The 24,439-nt window shown below is 37.0% G+C and overlaps 1 long non-coding RNA gene across 1 annotated transcript; it reads right to left on the bottom strand.

Moving 5' to 3' along the window:
• Positions 1 to 16,413: 16,413 nt before the first annotated feature.
• On the bottom strand, positions 16,414 to 17,929 carry LOC109188341. Its single transcript, XR_002055390.1, has 3 exons — positions 17,798 to 17,929; positions 17,329 to 17,384; positions 16,414 to 16,667 (listed from the first exon to the last, which is right to left on the bottom strand). It is a non-coding gene; the product is annotated as an uncharacterized LOC109188341 (long non-coding RNA).
• Positions 17,930 to 24,439: the final 6,510 nt, after the last annotated feature.

Raw genomic sequence — 24,439 nt, 5'->3', positions numbered from 1 at the left:
ACTCATAGTTAGACTACACATTTATTATTGGCACAAGTGTCAAATAGACCCGTCTACTATTTTGAAGTGCTCAATTCCCCCCATCAACTAAAACATAATCTAATTGGACACACTTACCTCTAAAAATTTGTCGATTAGCTTTTTTTGCAGGTTGCCACTTCATATTGCAGACATGTAATTTTATTTAAATAAAAATGGTGATGATGTGGTATTTACTTCCTAATCTCCAGCAAGAATCCTAGTCCAACATGCGAAATAATTTCCATTCTTCATTCTTCATTTTCGTTCTTCAGTCCAACGACATTACAAACTAAAGAAGCCATGGCGGGATTCGAAAAGGTGTACTCTTTCCAAGGACAACCCATAACTAATTCCAGCAACACCCTGTTCTTACAAGGTGGTTCGGGATTAAACTATCTTCTTGCAGAAAGAAACAGAGACAATCCAAGGAGAGATCCCCCAGTTCCTGGAACGCAGCAATCAGTGATTTCTTTCAAGAAGAAGAACACTCCCGAGTTCAATGTAGCTCGCAATGATGGTTTTCCCAGTAAGGTATTCTTCAATGGAGAAGAATGCTCACTTCCGGTGACACTACCCAGCAGGGCTTACAGAATGCCAGTAGTCTCCACAACATTCACCATTCTTCTAGCTGTGTTGGTTCTCATGGTATAATTATGTGCACTGTATCATACTCTTCCATTCTAGACTCAATTCTTTCATTAGTTTTCTGCAAATTTCTGGAAAAATGACATTCAACCTAGGCCCAAACAGTTTGGAGCCAAAACTGTAGAATTACATCAATTTCAGATGTTCATTGCATAATAATTGTCTATGACAAAATGAAATCACATCATACAAGTATCTCCGTAAGGACTAATAAGATAAGAAAGACGAAGCACATGATCAAAATCCACATCATACAACTATCAACAATGCTGATTTATCCAATCCTTCGTTCTTTAGTCCAACATGCGAAATAATTTCCGTCGCTGGACTGAAGAGCGGAGAATGGAAATTATTTAGCATGTTGGACTAGAGTTCTTGTTGGAGATTAGGAAGTAAATATCACATCATCACCATTTTTATTTAAATAAAATTACATGTTAGCGGTGTGGGGTGGAACCTGGAGGTAACCTGCAAAAAAAGTTAATGGATAAATTTTTAGAAGTAAGTGTGTCTAATTAGATTATGTTTTAGTTGATGGGGGGAATTGAGCACTTCGAAGTAGTAGATGGAGCTATTTGACACTTGTGCCTTTATTATTTGATATGTATTATATGTGTTGAAAAGTTGTGCCTCTAGCTAACAGATATTGATTTGTGTTAGAAATGAATAGACAAGTATGTGAAGGGTCAAATGTAGGTGAACAGACATGGATGTGAAGAGGCATAGATAACCCTCCCTTGTGTATATATATATAGATGTGTCTTGTACTTGTAGAATACACAGAAAACAGACCAGAAGAGATACAAGGTCAGTATTCATAGACCTTCTTCCTTTTAGCTTTCTACATGGTATCAGAGCGGGTGAGAGTGAGAGTGAGGTAGTGGGCTTTGCTCGGAACAGGAGGACGACGCCGGAGATCAAGTCGCGACGTCACCGGAGCAGCCACGCGCCACCGCCACACACTGCTCGCCGACTCACGCGCCGGCGCATGAAGGTTTTTCCGGCGACCATCTTCGACGGCGGTTGCACCGGTAGGCTCGTCGTGAAGTGTAAAGTCCATCTGGGTGGAGAGGAAGAAGTTCCGAGCGACTCCATATCCTTCGAGAGAGAAAACGACGAACCTGCGGACTGCGGTAATACTGTTTTGTGTTTTTTGTTTGCTGCAAGGGCTATTGGATACTGGAAGCTGACTTCAGTACTATTGAAACCCATTTCAAGTTTTTTTTTTGGGCACTTACAAAATATGGCTGGAAACAAAAATATTACTGTTGTGTCTACTCCATCTAAATTAATTGATGTAGTCCTGGCTGCTGATGGATCTAATTTTGCTGAATGGAAATTTTTGGTCAAAATTAACTTAGATGGAATGGGTAAAGGTGACCATTTAGATAAAGATTGCCCTCCAGATTATAAGGAGTGGGAGGCAAATGATAAAGCTTTGTTATCCCGGGTAATTAATTGTATTGATAGGAAAGTGATCTTATCAATGCAACATTGTACCACGGTTAAAGCAGTGTGGGATCTAGTGTCTGAATGGTTTAGTGGGTCAAGTAATTTGAGAAAACTGTATCAGTTGTCTCAGGATGTCTATCGTCCTAATCAAAAGGGTCGAGATCTACGGGACTACTATTATGATTTCAAAAGTTTAAGTGAAGCTTTGTGTACTGTGATGCCTATTACAACTGATGTAAAGACAATGAAAGAACAAGGTGATCAATTAATTGCTTTTAGCTGGATTTCTGGACTTGACAAAGAATATGAGGTTCTTAGGTCACAATTGCTGGGAAACAAGGAGTTAGGATCAAGTATTCTCCCAAATACAGAATGCATCAGTACCTGATGAACCTCATGAGAAGAATGTTTTTATATCACAAGGAAGCAACACCGAAGGAAGTACGTTTGTGTCGCAAGGGGGGTACACTAACGGAGGGTACAATAGCCGAGGTGGAAGTGGTCGCCATCGAGGACGTGGAGGAAGGGGCCGTGGAGGACCGAAGGTATGTTTCAACTGTGGAGATCCAGGACATTTCAAGAATCAGTGTCCTAAACCACCCAGACAACAGAGATTTGCTAACACAACCTCTCGCCCTGGAGGACATATGGTAGTTATGACAGATGATGAGTTAGCAGCATTCAATCAACTGAAGGTGTATTCTTCTATGCAGTCTCCATCTCAGTCTCTGTCCAATCAACCGCCCTCTTCTGCCACCCTGGTCCAAACAGGTAATCCTGTTGCATGTGTATCTTCTTCATTTACACAGTGGGTCATTGACTCCGGAGCTAGTGACCATATGACAGATAATTCTAATATTTTGTCCTCATATTCTCCATCAAACCTTGGGGCTATAGTTACTCTGGCGGATGGGTCATCTGTTCCAGTTTTAGGTAGAGGTAGTGCTGTTGCAACCTCATCATTACCCCTGTCATCTATATTATACCTTCCAAAGTTTCCCTTTAATTTGCTTTCCATTAGCCAAATCACACGGACTTTGAATTGATTTGTCTCCTTTTTCCCCGGTTATTGTTTATTTCAGGATCTTTTGACGAAGAAGATTATTGGTTAGGGGAAGGAAGTCGGAGGACTATATGTTTTGGAACAGTCTGCATCTCCGTCCAAGGCCATGTTGAGTGATACCTCTCCTTTTCAACTACACTGTTGGTATGGTAATCCATCACTGTCGATCCTAAAGAAGTTGTTTCCTAGTTTAGAGTCATTGTCTACTTTGCAGTGTGAGTCGTGTGAGTTTGCTAAGCATTGTCGGGTTTCCTACCCTCCTCGTATCAATAAAAGAATACAATCGATATTTGATCTTGTTCATTCTGATGTTTGGGGTCCTTGTCATGTCACAGGGAAGAACGGGTTTAGATATTTAGTAACATTTGTAGACGACTTCTCTAGGTGTACGTGGTTATACCTTATGAAATCTAGAGATGAGTTGTTTACTATTTTTTGTAATTTTTGTGCTGAGATCAAAACCCAGTTCAATAAAACTATTAAGTGTATACGGAGTGACAATGCACAAGAGTATTTCTCCAAACATTTTTCCACTTATATGAGCCAAAATGGGATGGTTCATCAGTCCTCGTGTGCATATACCCCTCAGCAAAACGGAGTTGCAGAAAGGAAAAATCGTCATGTGTTAGAAGTAGCTCGGGCAATTTTGTTTCAAATGAAAGTACCTAAGGTCTTTTGGTCTGATGTTGTTTATACTGCATGTTTTCTGATCAATAGGATGCCTTCATCTGTTCTTAAAGGTCAAATTCCTTATTCTTTTGTGTATCTAACGAACCCTCTTTTTCATCTCCCACCAAAAATATTTGGGTGTACTTGTTTTGTCCAGGATGTCCGTCCTCAACGCAGGAAACTTGATCCTAAATCACTTAAGTGTATATTCCTAGGGTACTCACATACTCAAAAGGGTTATAGGTGCTATTCACCTGACTTGGGACAGTATTTAGTGTTAGTTGATGTCATTTTCTTTGAAAACATGGTGTTCTCTGGGGATGTTGGATCGTCTGGGTATGGGTCTACTCCAGATAATGACTTCCTTACATATACTATTACCATACCAGTCGAGTCTGTTTCTAGGCCCCCCATTACACATGTTTATACTCGACGGCCAAGAGATGAAGTGGCGCTGCTTGAACCGCAAGTGAATACTTCCTCCTTACTAGAATCTTCGTCAAATGATCTGGATCTTCCCATTGCCCTTCGTAAAGGTAAACGTCGTTGTCAAAACCCTATTTCCTCTTTTTGTGTCTTATGATCATTTGTCATTATCATCTCGCACTTCGTATCACGTTTAGATTCTATGTCAGTTCCAAACACTTTGAGTCAGGCTATTGCTCATGATGGGTGGAGACAGGCAATGGAGGAGGAGATGGCTGCTCTTGAGGACAATCATACTTGGGATTTGGTACCCCTCCCGTCCGGTAAGACTGCAGTTGGTTACAAGTGGGTTTATGTTGTGAAAATGAATCCAGATGGGTCTGTGGCTAGACTTAAAGCTCGTTTAGTGGCAAAGAGGTATACACAGACTTATGGTGTTGATTATACAGAAACGTTCTCCCCTGTAGCTAAGATAGCTTCGGTTCGTATCTTTATTTCCTTAGCTGCGTCTAATCATTGGCCTCTGTATCAGCTAGATGTCAAAAACGCCTTCTTGCATGGTGATTTGGTTGAGGAAGTCTACATGGAGCAACCTCCTGGGTTTGTTGCTCAGGGGGAGTCCTGGAAAGTGTGTAAATTGAAGAAGTTTCTATACGGCTTGAAGCAATCACCACGAGCTTGGTTTGGGAGGTTTAGTAGTGTGATTATTGAGTTTGGTATGCAAAGGAGTATGTGTGATGCATTCTCTTGATTGCTTATGTTGATGATATAGTAATCACAGGTAGTGATGCAGTGGGGATTGAAGCTCTTAAATCCTTTCTCAAAGAAAAGTTTCACACGAAGGATTTGGGAGTGTTGAAGTATTTTCTAGGTATTGAAGTTGCTCGTTCTCGAAAAGGAATATTCCTTTCCCAAAGGAAATATGTGCTAGATTTGCTTGATGATACTGGGTTGTTGGGATCAAAACCATGCAAGACCTCTATGGAGCAGGGTGTTAAACTTGTGGCTGGTGAGGGGGAGGCCTTTGACTCTCCAGAGAGATATAGGAAGTTGGTGGGAAAGTTGAACTATCTTACCATTATGCGTCCGGATATTGCTTTTCCAGTCAGTGTGGTAAGTCAGTTCATGCAAGCACCTACGCGAGCTCATTGGGAGGCAGCAGTTCGAATTGTAAAGTATCTCAAGAATGCACCCGGTAAAGGCATTCTATATGTTGATCATGGACATATGAAAGTTGAGGCTTTTTCAGATGCTGATTGGGTAGGTTCGTTGAGCGACAGGAGGTCTACAATAGGATATTGTGTGTTCGTAGGAGGTAATTTGGTTTCTTGGAAAAGCAAGAAATAGACTGTAGTGGCTCGGTTCAGTGCAAAATCCGAGTATAGGGCGATGGCTCATGTGACATGTGAGATAACTTGGGTGCACAATATGTTGAAGGAGGTTGGTATGGAGATGATGAAGCCTATACGTTTATGGTGTGATAATCAAGCTGCTATACACATTTCAAATAATCCAGTATTCCATGAGCGTACCAAACATATTGAGGTAGATTGTCATTTTGTGCGCGAAATGATTCAACAAGGCTTAATTTCTGTGGCTCATGTTCGTAGTGGTGAGCAACTAGCTGATTTGTTCACCAAAGGGCTCAGTAGGGACAGGGTTGAATATATTTGTAACAAGCTGGGCATGTTCAATATCTATGCTCCAGCTTGAGGGGGAGTGTTAGAAATGAATAGACAAATATGTGAAGGGTCAAATGTAGGTGAACAGACATGGATGTGAAGAGGCATAGATAACCCTCCCTTGTGTATATATAGATGTGTCTTGTACTTGTAGAATACACAGAAAACAGACCAGAAGAGATACAAGGTCAGTGTTCAAAGACCTTCTTCCTTTTAGCTTTCTACAATTTGCAAGGCTAAGTATAATTCTGAAAACTTCTTCATGAGATTCATTACACTTCCATTTCAGGCATCTTGTAAGGCATCAAATCAAAGATTTTACAGTGATTTCAAAGACAAGGCTAGCTTTCAAATCCTGTAGTTAGTCGTAAGGTGATTGTTATTTTTTATCATTTTATTGAACGCTCTATACTACAGATGCATTGTATTCTTGAAACAGCTTGCAGAAAAATCATATTCTTTAAAGAGCTGAGGTTGCAGAATAATAATATATTAGACTGAAGGAGAATTTTGTAGACTAAAGATTCTTGCTTCTTGAAGCTAATAAACTCAAGCATTGGGCAGGTGATGGTGATTTCCCATGTCTCAAGTGGTTAGTCTTGAGAATTATGTTGTTATTATTTGTAAGTAAATTAAGTTGGATAAATGTACGTAGCCCTTCCATTATTACTTTTGCTAAGCATATTCAAGACTAGAAAGTTGAAATGGGAAACGGCATTTTTGAGGTTAGAGGCGACAGCATAGGATCCATACTCAAATTTTTACTCATTATTTTGTTCTACTCCATATGGATGCTAACTTTCTTTACATACTTGTTCTATTTATTTTGCTGATCTTGTTTTTTTTTTTTTTTTTTTAATCTCCATTTTGCATTATTTTTTCGTAAATCAATATCCGGGGGGCTGATGAATCACATATAGAAGAGTCTGTAGAAGACGACTTGGTGTGTGTAAAGCTGGGCTCACACTTAATTAACAGCTATTTGAAAATGTTATGCCTAAAGCTGCATGTGTCTTTGTATCTGCATGTACCTTTGCATGCCGAATGAAATGAAATGTTGTTGAATTGGCTGTTGCTACCTTGTACAGATAATTGAAGGTTGCAAATGAATTGGTTCCTCATGACTTCATCTACTGCACTGGTCTTCAATTCAAAACTTAGACTTCTTTTTGGTGCTTTCCCCCCTTCTTACTCTGTAAATTCCAAAGTGCTAGGGGCACAATTGAAGAAGTTGAGGTTGAGTGGGACTAAAAGGGATTTGATCGTAATTGGCATCCATGTTTCCCCACTGCCCCAGTTTGTGAAGCTCAAGTTGGAAAATGCTTTCCATAGATTAAGATTGTTGTTGCTTGAAGCTAAAAAACTGAAATGCTGGGAAGCCATGGGTGATCACTTTCCACTTAATCTTAAGATTCTATTATAATAGTTTGGTTGATATCCTTCCGGGGTTTGCAGATATTTGCACCCTGGAATCAATTGAGTTCCCTTATCACTTCTGCCATACGAATTCAAAAAGAGCTGCAGGATTATGGAAACGAAATTGTTGAGGTTAGAAGCTACAGTGTGACAGGTAGTCTTGATTTTTTACTCCGCATTTCTTTTCTTTTTCTGATCTCATTCCGTTTTCTACATTGTTTTTTCATAGGTCAAAATCCTAGGATAGGCCCTGTATATGATGAATCACAGAGTACAGATACAGTCATACAGATGTGTCTGCAGAAGAAGACTTAGCCAGCCAGCCAGCCAGCCTCACACTGTCAGAGTGAATAACGTATTGTTGTTACAAATGATACATGGGCTCCTGCTTTCAAATCCTGTAGTCTATTTTCAGGTGATTTTTTTATCATTTTATTTTAAGCTACTGAATGCTCTAGACTACAGATGCATTGTATTCTTGAAATAGCTTGCAGAAAAATTGTACTCTTGAATAAATATGGCTTTCCTCAACAGAGAATGAAATGTTGTTTAACAGAGCAATATAATTATATTAGACTGATAGATTTTGCTTTGTATTTTAATTTCATAACTATTCAACCACATTCATCAACTACGTACTAATTATATTCTATTAATTCATATACCAAATAGTTTCCTATTTTTGTTAGGAGTTTTGAAAAAGTTGGGAGTTTTATGTGATTCTTTAAATCTGCAAAGTTACAGATATGGAGAAGGTGAAGAGAAAGGAGTACATGATATACATTACAGATTGAAATGGTTTTTGCTTTAGCCATCTTGATCCTCCAAGAAGGGATAAATGAAATTTGCAAAATATTATCTTGTGTGCGTCCAATTAACTCAAGGATAATTTTGTAGACTAGGATTCTTGTTTCTTGAAACTAATAAACTCAAGCATTGGGCAGGTAATGGTTATTTCCCATATCTTGAGTGGTTAGGCTTGAGATGTTGTTAATTGTTTGGAAGAGTTCCCTAGCTAGCTAGGTGTTTAACAGGAAATTTGAGCCTGCATGCGGTCAATTAAGTTTGATAGGTGTTGCCATTCGGTTGTTGCTTGTGCTAAGCACATTCAAGACTTGCAAGTTTAAATGGGAAACCACATTTTTGAGGTTATAGTCCATTCTCAATTATTCTTCTGTATTACATATGGATGTTAAATTTCTTTAATTTGGGACCTTGTTACTATTTCTTTTTATGTTCAATTCACTTTTGAAAAAAGTGAGTTTTATGTGATACTTTAATATCATATCTGCAAAGTTATAGATATAACCATAATGAAAAGAATGTAGACTATAGATGCATCATATTCTAGAAATAGCTAGCAAAACTAGTATTCTTCAAAGTGGTTGCAGAATTGAACCTGCAGAAGAAGCAGGCCTTTTTCCTCCAAAAGGAAAAAAAAAAAAAAAAAACAGAGAAACTATATTAGACTGATATTGCTTTATATTGCAAAGTTTATAGATATAGACATAGTCAACAGAAGTAGAGTAAATGGTTCTTCCAAAATCTTCTTGCTTGCAGGCACTCACTGGATAGAGAATGCATATCCCAAAGCTAGCCATGTGAGCTTTGTTCTTGTCTTGGTAGAAGATGGCAAATGCTTATGAACTTTTAGCAGTGATGTTTCTAAGCTGATTGATTACTTGACAATTAAGATCAAGAGCCACTGTAAATCTGCTCCTATCCTGACTACTAATGTGCTTTTGCAGATTGATATGCCAATTGAATATATTTTTGGAATTTTTTCAAACTGGTAAGCTACTATTGGTCAAGTATTGAGGATATGTAGAGGTAAAGAAGAATTGCTTCTTATTTCCTTATAATTGAATGATGTGTTTCGTTTCAACTAAAACTTTAAATTCATAGTGAGACTACTACACTTGTTATTTATATATATGTTTTGTTCAACAATCAACAGTTCCGCCTCTCACTAATTGATATTGATTTGCAAGGCTAATATAATTCTTAAAACTTCTTCATGAGATTGGTTACTTCCATTTCAGGCATTCTGTAAGGCGTTACATCAAAGATTTTATAGCGTCCTGGTTTCAAAGAAATTGTTAAGCTGATTGATTTACTTGACTAGGTCAAGAGCTGATGTAAAACTGCACGTACTGATCATCGGACTTGATTATGAGGAATCACCGTATCCACATGTAGAAAACAACTTGATCGAGCTCATAGTGAATTTACTGCTGTTTGTATATATAATTGTACTTATGCATAGACATTTGCAACATAGTATTTGATCTATTATAAAACATGACTAGTTTTCTGGTTTCTCATTCAAAAGATATTCTTTGGCAGCCAAATGTTTCTCATTTGCAGGGCATGCATAAACTTGCTCAATCCCAAATAATAGAAAGATGCAGTATGGTTTTCAAAGGATTCATGTTGGTGGCTGTAGCAGGCAAGTTTATGATCTGGTGCTTGTATGAGATGATGATATGAGTATATATATGACTTTACATCTAGCTTTCTTTTCTGTTTTTGCAATTAATTTTTGTTTGCAGATTAGTGTGCTAATTGAATATGTCACGCCCCAAAAAATGAGCGTAACCCGACCGTATTATTACGACAAAAAAAAATCTTTATAATACGAAGCCTGCTAAACAAAATATCAATCACAAGATAACATAAACAACCTCTTGGTCTTAAAGTTCCTTCTCCCAAAGATAGCTTAATTGGAAATATGAGTTAATACCCAAAATTGTCCTCGACTATAGTGATTTTTCTCAATTTCGTCCTAAACGACTTTGGTGACCTAATATCGTCCTAGACTTTTGTGTTTCGCTCAATTTACTAGCATTCCAAATATTTACAAATTCTTCTTGTAAATTTATAAACAACCATGTTTTCTCCACACCAAGCAACAATCCAAAAATATAAATAAATGAGCCTAAGACCTCTATTACTCTTCTTGAAACAAGTGCTGTCAAAATTTAACAAATAAGATGTAGTTCATTAGGGAGAAAAAATCAGCCGCAACATGGGTAATAAAGCATAGATTTGTTAGGGAAAAGAAATAAAAAGTCATCACCAAACACCCACTTTAAAACTTATCAATTCAATTCTTCACTGTTGTGAATTCCCCAATCTTGAGCTTTGAATTACGTACACAGCAAAACCTAGCAGGGATGGTGTTTCAATTCTTCTTTTAACAAAAAAATCTAAAATTGAATACATTGCCTAGTTGAGCCCAAAAACCAAACTCTGTTGCTTGTTACTTGCTACGCAGAGTCGCAGAGTGAGATGTGCCTCCTTTCTTCCTACGCTGAAAGATGAAAGTGTCCTCTTCTCCCCTCTTTCTTCTCTACTAAGATTCCAGAACAATCTCCTCCCACTAATGGACTTCTCAAGCTTAAGACATACAATTATTATTGGGCCCAAGAATAGACTAAGCCCAAATCAAAACTTAACCAACTAAATTATAATTTGGGCCTAGGTAGAATAAGATCTAAAATATCTAGTTAGCCTATTATTATTATTATTATTATTATTATTATTATTATTATTATTATTATTATTATTATTATTATTACTATCAAAAAATGAAAATTTGTCATTACATACTCTACCCCTTAATGAAAGTTTCGTCCTCGAAACTTACATACCTTCCTCAGTAAATAGCTCAGGATAACATTCTCTCATGATCTCCTCTCGTTCTCAAGTAGCTTCTCTTGATGTGTGATTAGACCATTGTATCTTGATCCACTGGATTTTACGTCGCCTTAAGGTTTGTTCCTTCTTGTCAACTATACGAATAGACACTTCTGTGTAGGACAAGTTATCTTTGATATGCAGTGGCTCATAGTCCAATATGTGACTAGGATCTTAGATATATTTTCTTAGCATAGATACATGGAAGACATTGTGGACACTAGATAACCCTGGTGGAAGTGCGACCCTATAGGCCAAATCACCAACTCTTTCAAGAACTTCAAATGGTCCCACATAGCGAGGACTTAACTTTCCACGCTTTCCAAATCTCATCACGCCCTTAGTAGGAGACACTCTCACGTACACAAAATCTCCGTTATTAAATTCTAAGCCTCGTCTTTTCAAATCAACCCAACTCTTCTGCCTATCTTGAGAAGTTTTGATCCTATCTCTTATTAATTGAATCTTCTCAACTGTAAGTTCTACCAATTCAGGACCCAATATCTTTCTTTCTCCAACTTCATCCCAACACAAAGGTGACCTACACTTCCTCCCATATAATGCTTCAGAGGGTGTCATTCCAATGCTTGATTGATAACTATTATTATAAGAAAACTCAATTAAGGGAAAATGTTGACTCCAACTGCTTTTAAAGTCAAGTACACAAGCTCTAAGCATATCCTCTAAGCTCTGAATTGTCCTTTCTGTTTGCCCATCAGTTTGAGGGTGAAAGGCTGTACTGAGTTTAAGTTCTGTACCCAAGGCTCTTTGCAAACTCTTCCAAAATTTTGATAAAAACCTTGAGTCCCTATCTGAAACAATGCTCACTGGAACTCCATGCAATCGAACAATCTCATCAATATAGAGTTGAGCCAAATCGTTCAATGGTGTAGTACGTCTAACTGGTAAAAAGTGTGCAGTCTTAGTGAGTCTATCAACAATCACCCAAATAGAATCATTTCCTCGAGTAGTCCTTGGTAGCCCACAGACAAAATCCATTGAAATGTGTTCCCACTTCCATTCTGGTATTTCTAAGGGCCTTAGTAATCCTGCAGGCCTTTGATGTTCTGCTTTGACTTGTTGACAAACCATGCATTTTGATACAAAGTCCGCTACGTCACGCTTCATGCCGCTCCACCAAAAGTTTCTTTTCAAATCTTTATACATCTTTGTGGCACCGGGGTGTATTGCAAAATGAGACTTATGAGCTTCACTTAAGACTTCCCTCTTAATCACCTCATCATTTGGCACACACAACCTAGACTTGAAGCACAATGAGCCATCCCAAAAAATTAAAAAGTTTGTAGTCTCACCCTTCTCTAATCTTTCTTTTATCTTTTTCAACCCTGGATCATCAATTTGAGCAACCTTAATTCTATCCAATAATGCTGGTTGAGCAGTTAAAGTTGCCAGAACCTTACTAAACTTATCCTTAGTTATCACTTCTACCTCCATCATTTCAAACTCTTTTAGTATCTGAGGTTGCATAGTTAGAAAGTTTATAAGTCCCATAGATGATTTTCGACTAAGTGCATCTGCAACCACATTAGCTTTTCCTGGGTGATAGTGAAATCTTATATCATAGTCTTTAATTAACTCTAGCCAACGCCTTTGCCTCATATTTAGATCTTTTTGTGTGAACAAGTATTTCAAACTTTTGTGATCAGTGAAAATCTCACAAGGTTCCCCATATAAATAATGTCTCCAAATTTTTAAAGCAAACACCACTGCTGCAAGCTCTAAGTCATGAGTTGGGTAGTTCGCTTCATAAGGTTTTAGTTGGCGAGAAGCATAAGCCACCACTCTATCATTTTGCATCAACACACAACCCAACCCTTTCTTTGAGGCATCACTGTATATAACAAATCCTCCCATGCTCGAGGGGAGTGCTAATATGGGTGCACTTACTAGACGGCTTTTCAAGTCCTCAAAACTTCTTTCGCATTCTGCTGTCCACTCAAATTTCACAAGCTTCCGTGTCAAGTTAGTTAAGGGAGAAGCAATTTGAGAAAATCCTTCCACAAACCTTCTATAATAGCCGGCCAGCCCTAGGAAACTCCTCACCTCAGTTACATTCGTAGGTCGTGGCCAATTAGACAATGCTTCTACTTTGGCTGGATCAACATAAATTCCATTTTCTGATATTACATGACCAAGAAAAGATACTCTGTTAAGCCAAAACTCACACTTACTTAGTTTTGCATATAACTTCTTGTCTCTCAATGTTTGCAACACCACCCTTAAGTGTTCTACATGCTCTTCTTTGGTTTTAGAGTAAACCAAAATATCATCAATGAAGACTACAACAAATTTATCTAAGAATTGCTTGAATACCCTGTTCTTCAAATCCATGAAAGCAGCGGGAGCATTCGTTAACCCGAAAGGCATAACCAAGAATTCATAATGGCCGTATCTAGTTCGAAACGCAGTCTTAGGTACATCTGCTGCCTTGATTTTCAATTGGTGATAACCAGATCTCAAGTCAATCTTAGAGAAATACTTTGCTCCTTGCAATTGGTCAAATAAGTCATCTATGCGGGGTAACGGATATTTGTTCCTTACAGTTACCTTATTCAACTCTCTATAATCGATGCAAAGTCAAAAACTCCCATCCTTCTTTTTAACAAACAAAACAGGTGCACCCCAAGGTGAGACACTAGGGCAGATAAATTTCATGTCTAGTAACTCTTGCAATTGTACCTTTAATTCTCGCAACTCGGCTGGAGCCATCCTATATGGAATTTTGGACTTAGGAGTTGTTCCAGGGATCAAATCAATCTCAAACTCTATCTCTCTATCAGGGGGTACTCCTGGTAATTGCTCAGGAAAAACTTCAGGAAAATCACTAACCACTGGAATGTCTTCTAATCACATCTTTGGTTTGTGCATGAATTGCATAAGCTATAAACCCTTGACATCCCTTCCTTAATGATTTTCTTGCACTCATGGTTGAGATGATATTTAGGGGTATCTTAGTGGCCAATACACCTCTCTCTTTGCAATTTTGCATGCAAAATTCTTATTGCCCTGGAATCTGGAATATAACCTTCCCCTTAGAGCAATCAATATAAGCATGGTTCTTTGATAGCCAATCCATCCGAAGTATGACATCAAAATCATGCATATCCAGCAAAACTAGATTTGCCACCATTTCTCTCCCTCCAAGCAAAAGAATACAATTTTTGACCCACATATCCGCAACTTCAATCTTCTTCATAGGGGTGCTAACAAACAAGGGTTCATCTAATTTTTTCGTTATTAGGTTCAAAGACTTCACAAATCTCTTAGACACAAAGCAATGAGAGGAACCAGAGTCAAACAAGACATAAGCATTTATAGAGTTTATGGGCAATATACCTGAAACAACATTGTCGGCAACATCTGCATCTTGTTGAGTCATAGCGAATACGCGAGCATTAATCCTGGGTTTTTGTTGAGTTGATCCTACTGCAATATGCATTTTCCTTGGACAATCTTTCACTTTGTGTCCCAATTGATCGCATTCAAAACATGCCCCAGACTTACGGCGACACTCCCCAGTGTGATAAAGATGGCAGAAGTTGCACTCCTTAGTCTGCACAACATGTCCTTTACTTGTCTTCTTATTTGGTACATTTCTACTATCCCTTGGCTTTCCATGTTGTTGTATGGATTCTCTTACCCTTTTTCTGTCAGACCACTGCTCCTTGGACTCATTCAACCTTGCTTCAACTCTTATGGCACTATCGAACACTTCTTGATAGCTATGATAAACATTAGATGACATATGATTGCGGATTGCAGACCTCAAACCATTTTCAAACCTATTGGTCTTTGTTTCCTCATTACTCATATAGATTGGAAAGAACTCTCCTAGTTCTATATATTTATGAGCATATTCCAAGACTGTCATATCACCTTGCACCAAATTTAGGAATTCATTTTCTAGCACCCTCCTTACACTATCAGGAAAATAGTTACGATAAAACACTCTCTTAAATTCTTCCCAAGTTATATGATCCCCATCTGGGTACGATGCCCTTGTAACCCCCCACCAATGCTCTGCATTTCCTTGAAGCAATGGTATAGTTACACCCAATTTGATTTCCGGAGGGAACTGCATAGCTACGAACAATTTCTCCACCTCTTTGATCCATTTAATTGCAGCCAAGGGATTTGGTCCACCATCGAAAGTCGGTGGGTTTACACGTCTAAACCTTTCAAAATAGGACGCTTGATTATTAGTTGCTTGTTGCTGCAAAAGGTTAGCTAACACTTGAAAGGTGCCCGCAATGTCAACTTGTGTAGTTGTTTGAGGTGCAGCTTGAGAGGTAACTTGAGGTTGAGGAATACCCGAAGATGGGACTTCATCAACCGGTACATCTCGAATCCCTTGAATTAGCCTAGCAATTCGACCACCTCTCGATTGCCTTGCCTGCCTTCCTCTTCCGCCGCCCGAGGTTCCTCCACGACCTCTATCCATAAATTCACTAATTTGCTGAAAGACATACAGACAATGAAATATAACAAAAACAATACTAACAACCATTCACAACATCAAATACCTAAGATTTACAACGGACCCACACATTCCATATTAGAACATACATTTGTTAACAAGCCTAGATTTTTTTTTTTTCTTTGTAAGGAGTCAACCTATGCTTGGATAGACAATCAATTCCAAACCTAGGCTCTGATACCAACTCTGTCACTACAAGAAAAATCGCGAATCGCGACGGGAAATTGCGACGGACTATATTCCGTCGCCATTTAGCGACCAAAATTGCGACCGAATACATTCCGTTGCGAAATGACGACGGAAACGGCGGCGGAATTAAATTCCGTCGTGAATCTTGGCGCAAATATAAAATAAAGTCCGCGAAATATTGGCGGCAAATATTCACGACCGAATTTGCGACGGAAGTAATTTACGTCGTCTATGTTGCGACGGAAAAGGCGACCGATTTGTGTTCCGTCGCGAAATGGCGACGGAATCTGCGACCGATTTAATTCCGTCCTTAAATGAATTAAATTTTAGATTATGAACTAAATATGGCGACGGAAATGACGACCGCCTAAATTCCGTTGCAATAGTTTTATTAAATTTTATTTTTCTTGTACTTAAACGCCGGCTTTTTGACTATGAAATTAGAGTTAAAATAAAATAAAATAAATCTTTATAACCCTAAATGCAAAAATCTCTAGAACACTCCAAACCAAATAGCAAACACTCCATCGCATCTCCTCGACGCTGAACTCCTCATGTCACGGCCCAAAAAATGAGCGTAACCCGGCCGTATTATTACGAAAAAAAAAATCGTTATAATACGAAGCTTGCTAAACAAAATATCAATCACAAGATAACATAAACAACCTCTTGTTCTTAAAGTTCCTTCTCCCAAAGATAGCTTAATTGGAAATATAATATACACATTTAAGCTTCTAGACATGGTCCAAAAATTACAACTTGAAATCCAAGCTCCTACTATGGACTTTGATCTCCCCAAAAAGACTAGAGGTAGTCCTCCTCTATCACAAAACACTAGACTAATACCCCATGGTCTTTAACCCCAAAATGTGACCTCCCTTGTCTTAACCTCGATCAACACTCTAATCTGAAAACATGAACACACAAGTGAGCTCAAGGCATGGTACATCATATAACACTTCTCTACCAAATCAAGTATAAAGAATAAAGAGGACCACAAATAAATAAGGTAACATAAGACGTTTAATAGAAAGTATAATAAAAGCGTTAGTATTCTTATACAATTTTATCGCATAAGAGTATCAATAATTCCAGAGTTTTCCCTTCAAGTCATGAATCATAGATCGGTGCTCAAATATCATAGAAATAAATAAATAAAGATATTACACACCTAACTCACCATTTTACTTTGAGAACTATAATATACTCATAGGATGAGCCAAGATCAATTAATAAAGTTACACTAGTCAAGGGTAGCAAAGCTACCAATTAAAATCAAGGGAATGTTCCAAATCAAGGGTGGCGAGACCACCAATTGGGAATCAATGGAACATTCCAAGTCAAGACAAGGGTGGTTACACCACCAATATGATTAATACCTTTGAAAATCTATATATACCATGATCAACAATAAAACGCATCAAATTCCCAAATTTTCACGAGATATGTACTAATTCTTTATCATACAAAACATGCCCATAATATTCAAGAATAGCTTCAATATTTTACAATCACTTAAGCTATGGTATATAAGTTACAATGAGTAAGTAAGTGCAAAGTTCCCTTACCTTAGTAAGCTTTAAGCATAGAAATTCCTTTATGCACTACTAACCTTCACGGTCACCTATCAAATATATATACACCATTATAACTTACTAGCATTCCAAATATTTACAAATTCTTCTTGTAAATTTATAAACAACCATGTTTTCTCCACACCAAGCAACAATCCAAAAATATAAATAAATGAGCCTAAGACCTCTATTACTCTTCTTGAAACAAGTACTGTCAAAATTTAACAAATAAGATGTGGTTCATTAGGTAGAAAAAATCAGCCGCAACATGGGTAATAAAGCATAGATTTGTTAGGGAAAAGAAATAAAAAGTCATCACCAAACACCCACTTTAAAACTTAGCAATTCAATTCTTCACTGTTGTGAATTCCCCAATCTTGAGCTTTGAATTACGTACACAGCAAAACCTAGCAGGGATGATGTTTCAATTCTTCTTTTAACAACAAAATCTAAAATAAAATACCTTGCCTAGTTGAGCCCAAAAACCAAACTCTTTTGCTTGTTACTTGCTACGCAGAGTCGCAGAGTGAGATGTGCCACCTTTCTTCCTACACTGAAAGCTGAAAGTGTCCTCTTCTCCCCTCTTTCTTCTCTACTAAGATTCCAGAACAATCTCCTCCCCCTAATGGACTTCTCAAGCTTAAGACATACAATTATTATTGGGCCCAAGAATAGACTAAGCCCAAATCAAAACTTAACCAACTAAATTATAATTTGGGCCTAGGTAGAATAAGAGGCAATTTATATCCTACACCACGGTGCGCGTTGCACTGTACGCCCAGATGCAAAATGACGTCGTTTTAAATTAATTTTTTTTTTGAAATTTCCCGCCCCAGTGAATGACAGTAATTTTTTCTTTAAAAAAAATCCGTTGTTCAAAAATGTACATAATGTTATACTAGAATACACATAATTGTATACATGAATGTACATAATTATATAACAAAATATACATACTCTTTTTAAAAGATAATACACATAATCTAACATAATACATAGTAAACATAAACTTTTAACATAATACACATCAACTCTTAACATAATACACACAAATTTTCTGATTCGGGTGTACATAATTGTATAAAAAGAATGTACATAATTGTATAAAAAAGAGAAAATTACACTTTTGGTCCTGTGACTGTTGAGGTCTTGTTAATTTCAGTACTCAACTTTAAAAACTAACAATTTAGTCCTGTAAGTATGCAATTTTTAGCACATTTGGTCCTTCCGGCCAAATCACCGGTAAAATGTTGCCGAAAAAACGTAAATGTTTTTAAATTGTTTATTATGGAGGGCAAAATGGTCAATTCACCGCCCCTTCTTCACCAAATCCCTCTCCAGTGTCGTCGACGCCATTTCCCTCGTCGACCTGCCTTTCCCGGAAAACATCCCCTTTTGCTCCCGCGCGTGTACTTCGGTATGAGCTACTTCTCCACCGCCGTGTCCCAGTCCGTCACTTCCGTTGGCCTAATAGTGAAAGCAAACGGCGATAACGAGCTGTTCACGGTGCCAGATTTTCCATGGTGCCGAACCTTTCTGGTTGTGAGTCACCGAGAAAACAATCGCCGGAAAATTAAAAAAAGTTGTCCTATATATATGTAGTTCTGGCACGGCACCCTTTCTTCTCATTACAAAACCCAGGAAATTTGTTCCGACAGCAATGGTCAGGCACTGCGCACAACTTCGTCGTTGCCTGGCCAATTATATAATTCTGGCACGGCAATGTTCCACACACCAAGCTTGAAGAGGTTAAGGGACATCAAAATTGGGTTAAAGTTAGTGGTGACTGGTGAATACCTTACCTTCCCTGGTGGTGGGACCCACTTTAAGCATGGGGCTCTTCACTATATTGATTTTATACAGCAGGTTAGCATCTAGAAATCATTCATTACTTTAGAATTATATCATACTAATCGGAGAAATAATCGGCTAGTTGTGCGCAGTGCAAGGAAGAAGAAGAGAGTTACTTGAAATGACCAATTTGCCCTCAATGTTAAATAATTAAAAATGGTTTACATTTTTCCGGCGACATTTGGCCGGTGATTTGGCGAACAGGACCAAATGTGTTAAAAATTGCATAGTTATGGGACTAAAGTGTTAGTTTTTAAAGTCGAGTGCTGAAATTAACAAGATCCCAGTAGTCACAGGACTAAAAGTGTAATTTTCTCGTATAAAAAATGTACATAACTGTATGAACAAATACACATAATTGTATGAACAAATACACATAATCACAGCAACTTCCTACCGCGCCTGCCAACGACCCAAAACGACGTCGTTTTGGGAAGCGCGCGGCGCACAGTGCTACGCACGCCATGGTGTAGGGTATAACGATTGAGAATAAGACCTAAAATATCTAGTTAGCCTATGATTATTATTATTATTACTATCAAAAAATGAAAATTTGTCATTACAGAATATGTTGCAGAAAATTTTCTATTCATAATTATATATCAAGATCTATCTTTGGCAATCTAAAACCTCTTCATCACTTTCGTCTCTCTGTTGATATGCCTAACACAACACTGCTAATCTTGCAAGAACTTCCCCAATGGCTCATATTTTGTTTAATATAGACAGTACATGTTTACACTTTTTTTTTTTTTTTTGAATGCTACTGACTCTATTAAAATGTAGTTTCTGTTCATAACTACTTTCTCAACCTACTGAAACACAAAGAGCCAATAATGTGCATAATTAATACACATGTTTACACTTTATTTCACTTATTAATAATAACATAATTAAATTGGTTGTTTGTTATGTAAATTAATTAATTAATGTGCATATTTTTGCCACACCAAACTCTACTTAAGTGTGTTGTAATGTTGTTTGTTTGTGCCCGTTGGCCATTAGCTCTAACCGATGAACCTTGCAGGAAGAAAGCGATAGACAAAAGTGAAAAAAAGGGGAATGATTTCATTCATCAACATCACTTACATTGTACATGGGAATATATATAAGATAATCGTAACGGTAAACATAATGAGGACATAAATATGTCCGTTACATAATAATGTCCACTAAGTATATATATTTATAACACTCCCCCTTGGACATTATTTGGCCACGACCTTGCCTCGTTAAAAACTTGTTAGGAAAACCCGGTGGGAAAAACCTAGACAAGAAAAGAGTACAATAGAAAATATATTCATGCCTCATTAAAAACTTCACTAGGAAAACCACGTGGGAAAAACCTAGTTGAAGAAAAGAGTACATGATATATGTAAAAACATATATTGTATTTGGTCGCCTCATTAAAAACCTTAACTTAAGAAAACCCTGTGGGAAAAACTTAGTTAAGGGAAAAAAGAGTACAACCATAAGCCTTTAGGCCGCAAACCGCATAATCTTCAGGATTTTGGGATTTGTCCATTTAAGCAATTATTTTGCAACTTTTCCTCATTGTCATTACTATATCATACTCATGCCTCGTTAAAAACCAAACTAGAAAACCCAATGGGAGAAAACTAGTGAAGAAAAGAGTACATGATATTTATGTATTTATGCGTTGCAAATACTGCGCAATTGTTAGTCTTTTATGACTTAATCTTCAGGATTTTACGTTCAATCTTCCGGATTGATTCAAGTAAATGTACTTCCCGTCTCCCCCTGAAGATAACAGTCTTCAAGTTCTACATATATTTCAAAATTTGAAGAGATGGATTGGACAAATCTTCTGGATTGTCTCTAGAGTAGTGTACAATAATCTTATGGCTCTTCTAGAGCTCATATAACATTTGTGCAACACAAGTGTTATTGTCCTCATTTTGAACATTTAGGGAAATTCATTGTATAACCAGTTTGGACTTGGCATTGCGGGGATCAAATAAAACAGTCAGTACCCAAGTAGCCTATTAAAACCGTATCATGGTTTCTTACATAAATGTCATGTCTTTGTATCTCGAAGATACCGGAGGATATGTTAATCATTATTCAAGTACTTCATTTGTAGGGGGAGCACTAAATTTTGCTAGCAACTTCATCGCAAATATCATGCATTGCATGTTGCGATTATGGAACTTCTGGTTCTAAAAAGGTGCTCCAACGATAATGAAGTAAGGGACTTCGAGTCCAAATGGTTCCTTATCTGCTTCAAGAGATTATTAGGCAACCTTTAGTTTGATAAAAACATGACACTTATGCATATAGACATGTGAAAAGCATTTTTAGATGTAGGCTGACTGGTGTATAAAAATTTTTCAAGGAAAAACTCGATCTTCAAGTCGAGATAATACTTATAGCTTTCACAAGCTTTTTATTTCAAAAAATTGATCTCAGTCTTTAAACATGAACTGACATCATCAAGCTCTTTATATATTTCATTGATGTTTAAACCATCAATATTGACTGAGATAATAAATAAGTCCATTATCAATTCTTTATTGAGCACATAATGGTACATATTATTCCTTCTACACGAGGATAATAACTCCATTCGCAACTCTTTAAAGAGTAAATAATGGCACTTAATAATACTAAATAAATCCTCATTCGGAAATTATAAATCCATCAGGGATTTCTCATAGATATTTTGTAGGTATGCATTTGCTAACTTGTCATTGGAGCAAATCTTCTGGACAAATATTTTATCACTCTTATGGAGTTCATGTGGATCAAGGTATTTTATATCATGAAAAACTATATACGCTTTTATTTGTCCGGAGTATGATAACTTCATGTCAAAAGCATCAATATGAATATTTGTACCTTGATTTGCTATTCCTTATTTCATCTCATAACTTAACAGTCGCTATGACAAAGAGAGAAAGTAATATCGAGATGATAATATACAAAATACATTTATAAGAACAAGTATTATCCCTTAGGCTTTAAGATGCTTAAAGCTTAAATTGATTTATAATATATCAATCCAAGTCATGGCGTTTAACATAATGCCAATATTCAAATGACTTCTCGAATGATGTATTTTATACCTTAAGGATATTAATTAACATCATTTACTTTTCTTTCTATGAGAATCACCAAATCACTCTTTACAAATTACAAAAAGAAAATGCGAATTTGGGAATTTTCGATCTCAAAGAAAAGGGTATTCAAAATGACGTTTTGAAGTATTGGACTTCTGGTCCTGAATCATCCTTTTAGGTTAAAATGGTCCTTATCTACTGCGGGAGATTATTTGGACATAGACTAAATAGCATGTGAAATTCCTTTTAAGGAAATGCTCGATCTACAGGTCGATATAATACTTGATTTTTCATCTCCTTTATTTTATAAATAAGCCCCTTAAATAAGTACCTAATGGTACATATTCATTTCTATAATTTCCTTATTTTAAGAAGAAATTTCTCAATCAATTGCTTCACTATTTTAAGTAAAGTAAAGCATTTGTACTTCAACAACAAACATGTTGTGATATTTGCTTTCTTTCATTTTTGAGAATTATAAATTCATCAAGGATTTTCAGATAAACATTAGTGTCTAATGACCCATAGTTTCTAGGTCATGACTTTAATAAGCTGCATATCTAGAATTATTCTGCCAATCATGTAGCGGAACTTTTAATAATATTCATCATGGGAGAGTATACTTGATTATGGCTTTCTGCGTTAACCCTTAGGCTACACACTCGCTTTATATCTCACCACCTTATCATTCTTGTTTTTCCTTTATACAAACACCATTTGTAACCTGCAGGGTTAATACTCCAATGGTGTATAAAAGGAATATATTAGCGAGTTGAGCTATATATGCCTTTAATTGCTCTCTTTATATGTTAATCAATCTAGGCGCTTCTGGCACCTAGTTCTGGATCCAGATTGTCATATAATATGAGCAATTTGAAGGCAACTGTGTTGTCGACAACTTATAATATTTTCAAGAATTTCTCCCATATATATATAAAAGTAATTTTCAAAGTTAACCAGATTATAGCCATTTCCCGGATATTTATATCTGGTTGTTCCGCAACTCAGTATTATGAATACTTGGTGCACCTATAATTTACTGGGTTTTCTCGTCGTCTGGACGATCGTCATAAATATATAACTTTTTAAGATTTTTCAAAAGCTCTAAGAGTTTTCAAGAGTGACATAAAAAACTTTACTAGATCTAGTTGTTTGTCGATTCTTTATTTTTCTATCCCAATGAATCTCCCGTACTTCTGGCATCAAGGAGTATTGATAGATATCAAAGGTGCAATTTTGGGGAATATGTATGGGACCTAGTCACTCTTTTTATGAAATAGATTATTTGGCAGATTTCTTTATGAACTTCTGGTTCAATCTAATTGGTACGTGAATTTAATTTTTGAAGATCATTTCATGAAATTTCTCGGCATTCTATTTCAATTTTGATCATATCTCCCCCTAATACCGTGAACCGATCTTCATGCAGTCAGCGTATCAATCGTGTCTCTCTCAGGGGCTTTAAATATTGGAGACAATAGATGGAGGTTTAGATGGATACGCTATGGTGGTTATGTAATAGATTGGACTGCATTCATACGAATAGAAACGCAGATTTGGGAAATGTTTGTTTGAAAACCGCGTATTAGATGTAAGGGGGAATAAGGATATGCAGTGTGCCGAAATTTTTAGCATAAATATTGCATTTCCCCACCAAGTATTCGGCACATTGGAATGTTGAAAATTAATGGTTTAGCAAGTAATTTAAATTTAGAGATTCAGCTAAACCTTTCTAGGTGTGGTCATAAGGCATGTGATGCTTTATCATAATGCCTAATGCCATATAACAATTGCCAAAAGTTGACGAGTTGAACTCACCAACATTTCGCTCTTTTATCGTCCCCGCTATTATTGAACTGAAACCTCTACTCTTTGATTACTCGATACTGTTACGGGAAACGACATATCAGTATTTCGGGTTGTGCCCGTTCTCACCCGTTTCCTCGCGCAAACCCTTCGTATATATATATATATATATATATATATATATATATATATATATATATATATATATATATGCGTTCACATAAGGACAACAATATATAGAGGACTGTGCGGACAGATAATGTGCACATGACAAATTAGTATCATGCACACAGTTTAATATACAATGGCACACTAGCATACATGTAAGCATCAGGTTTCAAACTCATGCTCTATTAATTAACAAACCT

Source organism: Ipomoea nil, unplaced genomic scaffold (assembly GCF_001879475.1).
Source record: "Ipomoea nil cultivar Tokyo-kokei standard unplaced genomic scaffold, Asagao_1.1 scaffold0193, whole genome shotgun sequence".
Classification (NCBI taxonomy): Eukaryota; Viridiplantae; Streptophyta; class Magnoliopsida; order Solanales; family Convolvulaceae; genus Ipomoea; species Ipomoea nil.
The sequence above is the reverse complement of the archived record's forward strand: the minus strand, read 5'-3'. Positions and strand labels throughout refer to the sequence as shown.